Genomic DNA, 5,528 nt, shown 5'->3' with positions numbered 1-5,528 from the left:
GTAGATCTTTTGTGTATGATAATGATGCCATAAATTTTTCCACATATGGCAAAATATATTAACATTAAGAAGCCAACCTAGCATACAAGAAACTCATCACTTTGATACTCTGACATCTTCAATCTCAATAGAACTAGCTCTTCCTTTGATTTTTAGACATGTCTTTGATTTTGGAAAATTTTATCCTTCTTAAAAAAATAATTTTTGATCATAATGCTTATTCTTCTCTTTAAACTTTCTTATAGAATAATTCACATAGTCTTCATAAACAGAATAGTATCCCAAGTCAATTGATGAAACCACATAACAATATGGCTACTTGCTGTACACAAACATGCCCATTTGCATAAAGTCAGCAGTAGCTGGACACACAGAACAGCTCTGCTGCTCTCAGTGCCAGAATATATCTAAGCGGCCTGTGGTGGGTAAAGACAGAGGGTCTGGAGTCAGATTGATGTATATTCTCATCCATATTCCATTATTAACTAACTAATTGTCTCCTTTCAAGCATGTTACAACACCCCACTGATGCTCTTCTTTAAAATGAAGCTAAAAAGATGTTATAGTGAAGATTAAGTTAGAGAGTCCTTGCAAAAGTAGCTGGCATAGCACCTGGATAAATGTACATTTTCCCTCAATCTTCTAACTTTGCTAAAATAATACATTTTTGTTTGTATTAATCAGGGTTCTCCAGAGAAATAGAACCAATATATATATACACAAATATTATATATATTTATAAATATTATATATATATTTATTATATATGTGTGTATATATATATATATATATATATATATATCCTATCTAATAATAGACAAATATGCAAATTGACCATACCTTTGCTACACCCACCATTGGCTAATCAGAGCGATATGCAAATTAACCGCCAACAAAGATGGTGGCTAATTTGCATATACCTGCTGGGAGTGAAGACTGAAGACACCATAAAAGGAAGCCAAGCAACGGAGCCAAGGTAGTTGAGATGGGCGGGAAAGAAGCTGCAGAGACAGACGGGCGAGGGAGGAGCGGCAGAGAAGGGCAGGGTAGGAGCAGCAGAGAAGGTCAGGGTAGGAGCGGCAGAGAAGGGAGCGAAGCCCTATTATTGCAGGAATCTTCCTGCAAACAGGCCTCTAGTATTTATATATATATCGATACTAGAGGCCCGTTGCATGAAGAGATTCGTGCAATAGGCCTTCCCTTCCCCTGGCTGCTGGCACCAGTTTTCCTCCAGCACCCAGGACCCAGGTCTTCACTGCTCCAGCTGGAGCCTTCAGTCTTCGCTCCGCTGTTTCGTGCCTACATATTCAAATTAATCACCATCTTTGTTGGGTTAATTTGCATACTCTCCTGATTGGCTGTGAGCATAGCGGAGGGATGGTCAATTTACATGTTTGTCTATTATTAGGTAGGATATGTATATATAAATTATATATATATTTATATGTATATAATATATAATACATATATATAATTTATCATAAGGAATTGGCTCACACAATTATGGAGGCTAAAATCTGACAATCTGCTGTGTGCAAACTGGAGACCCAGCAAAGCCTATGGTATAATTCAGTCTGAGTTTGAAGCTAATAAATCCAAGTTCAAGGGTAGGACAAGATGAGATGAGGCATCCAGCTCAAGTTGTGAGACAGAAAAAAGAACCAAATAACTTTTTTCTCTGCTTTTTGCTCTTTCTGTTCAGGCCCTCAGGATTAGATGATGTCCATATATCAGGGAAGGCAATCTACTTTACTCAGTCTACAGATTCAAATACTAATCTCATACAGAAGCACCCTCACAGACACATACAGAAGTAACATTTAATTTGGTCACCCCATAGCCACCCAAGTTGACATAAAATTAACTATCATATCTTCTTATTTTCCATTTCTATTGTCTCTGAATTCCCAAGCTACCTCATTAATTGTTTCTTAAGCATCAGTTTCTTTTTAAAAAAATGTATTTTTATTTATTTCAGAGATAAGGGAGAGGGAGAGAGAGATAGAAACATCAATTATGAGAGAGAATCATTGATCAGCTGCCTCCTGTATGCCCCACATTGGAGATATAGTCTGAAACCCAGGCATGTGCCCTGATTGGGAATCAAGCTGTGACCTCCTGGTTCATAGGTTGACACTCAACCACTGAGCCATGTCAGTTGGGCAGCATCAGTTTCTGTTTATCTTGTCATGGAGCTGCCTCCAAATCCATATCAATAGAAAGTAAATTAAAAAATAAGATTAGAGTTTTTGCTTAATTTATTTTGTAACTGAGGCATAGATAATCACACAGGACAAAAATTTACTTATCTAAGTCTGTCTGAATCTAAAGTTTGTGTTCTCACTATTAGTTTCCACCACCTCTTAATAACTGAAGCTAAGAAGGTTTATTTTGCTTATTTTTAATAATGTCACTGTAGCAATAGCAACACATCTTTGAATAGCTGATCTGTGATATTCACTTCTAAGAAATTTTTTTCTGCCATCTTTTTATTCTCTAAGCAATGTTTATTGAGCACCAACTTTTATGGTTCTGGTGTTGAAGTATGTACTTGGAATTCAGTTATATTCAAAGATTTAAAAGACAGAATCTATGCTCTTAAGGAGCTGTTAGGAGAGATGGAGATGGGATATAAAAGTAAGCTGCCATTGCCATAAGTGCTGTCTTAGAGGAAATGAGGCAGGGGACAAATCATGAGGAACTTGTTCACTATTCCATGACTTTATTCCTTGGAGGATGTGGCATCAGCAAAGGGTTTTTAATTACAGAAATGAAATGAAGAGATGGGCACTTTGGAAAGATGACTAGCTATGTGCATCATGGAATTAATATGTCAGTGTGGTCTAGAGAGGCAAGTTTTGCAGCTGCTGCAGTAATAATCTGGGTGAGAGATGATTGAGGTCTGAATTGAGAGATGGTGGGGGGATGAGAAAAGGGACAGATTCCAAAGATGTCATGGAGGGAGAAATCATAAAATTTGATGTTGCAGTTGAAAAAGAAGGAAGAAGTGGTTAACCTCCAAGCCTATGAACTGAACAACTTGATGGATAATTATACAATTTTTTTTTTTTTTTAAAAAGAAAGAACATCATATTTTGAGGAAAGACCATTGTCTTTCTATTTAGTAATGTAAATATGTACCTATATTTTAGCAAGGTAGACTGTCCAGTAGAAACTTGAGTATAAGAATTTGATCTATAAGAAAAGATGGATTGACCAGATAGACTTGAGGTCCAATGTAATTAATGAAATGGTGAGATCAGATGACTTAACTTTAATTGCATGGTGTGTAATGGTGGGGAGGAGGGAAGAAGAGAGGTTTTGAAGTTTGGGAACTTTTCTTTCTAATTGTTTTCCTCTTGATGTTTCTTTTTTTTATTTTTAAATATATTTTTATTGATTTCAGAGAGAAAGGGAGAGGGAGAGAGAGATGATCGGTTGCCTCCCGCATGCCCTCTACTGGGGATCGAGCCCGCAACCCAGGCATGTGCCCTGACCAGGGATTTACCCTGAAGTTAATTGTCTGTGCAGTTGTGCAAGTGATCAAAATCAGACAAAATAAAAGCACGTTATTTAGTTTAATGAAAGGCAAAAATTGTTGTCTACTGCATAGTGTGTCACACTAAAAGGATTCCCAAATTGTCAAGTGGTCTTTTCATCTGCTGCCTGCTGTCATTCTAACTTACCCTCTGTGTACTGGGGATTTCCAGAAGGCATCTGCACTGACGTCTAGATTGATAATTGCAGAAAACTCACTACATTTCCTTCTTCTTTTTAAGACATTATATCCTTCCCCTGCCTCAAATTAGAGATAAAATCTTGGTTTAGGTGGAAATTCTGATAGAAGTTTAAAAGCTCATGGGGCGGTCTGAGGGTGTCCTCTCTGTCCAACCCCAGGTATGGGGGAGCCCTTCAGTCCCTCACCCTGAAGCTCCCCATGACCATCAACAAGTTCTTCCAGCCAACAGCGATGGCGGCCCAGGACTTCTTCCAGAGCTGGAGGCAGCTGAGCCTCCCCAACCAGGAGGCGCAGAAAATCTTCAAAGCCAACCACCCCATGGACCCTGAAGTCACCAAGGCCAAGCTCCTGGGGTTTGGCTCTGCTCTCCTGGACAGCGGGGACCCCAACCCTGAGAACTTCGTGGGGACTGGGATCATGCAGACTAAAGCCCTGCAGGTGGGCTGTCTGCTCCAGCTGGAGCCCAATGCCAGGCTCAGATGTACCCGCTGACCCTGCGCACCAGCAAGGAGCCTGTCTCCAGTCACCTGTGTGAGCTGCTGGCCCAGCAGTTCTGAGCCCTGGACCCTGCCCCCGGCGCCAGTAAGCCCCTAGGACTGAGGGAGCTTTGGTGGATTGGAGCAGTGAGGGGACTTCCACTGGTGACAGGGAAGACCCCAGGGTAGGGGGATGCCTGGGACTTTCCTCTGGCCTTTTGTATTTTTATTTTTGTTCATATGCTGCTGTTTACATTCTGGGGGGGGCGGGTAGGGGGAGTCCCCTTCCTCCCTCCCCCCCCCCAAGCACAGAGGGGAGAGGGGCCAGGGAAGCAGGGGCCTCCTCCCCTCCCACCCACCCTGTTGTGGCCCCTCCTGCCTCCCCCCGCCCCCTCCCCATCTATGGGCTGTATATTATTGTGATCCAATAAACAGAAAGACCCAAAAAAGAAAAGCTCATGGAGCAATAAAATGCAGTTAAAAAAGAATGAAAAAGAAAAGAACAAAATTTAAAATGTCTTATTTATATAAAGAATTCGCAGTGCATACAATATGTGGTTGTTGAGTTTTAGAAGCATGTTTATGCGCTTGTGTGATATTTTCTGCTAAATATTTATTGATTAATGTGCACTCCAGCCAGCTTGAGAGTTAAGATTGGGAAATCAGGGTCAATTACTGATTTGTGAAAATAAGTAGTGAGCAGCTAGCATCCAATGTTGATAATGGTTTTTTAAGATTTAACCATGCTCTTGGGTACAAAGCTTCTCCCACATGGAGTCTCTAGGATTCAATTTTTGCTCGATCTTGAGCTTAGGATGACAATCATGATGAATTGTATCATATCGTAAGGTGGTTTGTGATGAAAAAAATTCCCACCAGGGACTGTAGCACAACTTCAAAACTCACGCTGTGATAAAACACTTAGAAATGTACTATTGTCTCCTCTTCTTTCCCTCTTCTTTTGCTTTTGTTAAAGACAAAAACAACATAACAGAGAACTAAAATGTGTGTTGGTCACAATAATCTTTTTCTAGGTAGATGTTAAAGTTTCAATGATTTTATCTGTCTATACCTATTTTTATATATTTATCATCTATCAATCTCATTTTTAAAAATTATTCAGTTTAAAATTGGAAAATTGGGAAATAGGGATTTGAAAATTAAGGATGGGGTAAATTGTAGAGATATGGAAGCTACAGACTTCTTAAAAAATAAATGACAGTTTTCCTTTCAAAATGGACAACTATACACTAAGACTAAGTTCTCTGTAGATACAGCACAGTGGTTGGCATATTGGTAGATTGCCTTCATCA

The 5,528-nt window shown here is 39.7% G+C and overlaps 1 pseudogene; it reads left to right on the top strand.

Moving 5' to 3' along the window:
- Positions 1 to 3,902: 3,902 nt before the first annotated feature.
- LOC102433236 lies at positions 3,903 to 4,307 on the top strand (annotated as a pseudogene).
- The last annotated feature ends 1,221 nt before the right edge of the window (positions 4,308 to 5,528 follow it).

The sequence above is a fragment of the Myotis lucifugus genome, unplaced genomic scaffold (genome assembly GCF_000147115.1).
Source record: "Myotis lucifugus unplaced genomic scaffold, Myoluc2.0 scaffold_33, whole genome shotgun sequence".
Lineage (NCBI taxonomy): Eukaryota > Metazoa > Chordata > Mammalia > Chiroptera > Vespertilionidae > Myotis > Myotis lucifugus.
The sequence above is the reverse complement of the archived record's forward strand: the minus strand, read 5'-3'. Positions and strand labels throughout refer to the sequence as shown.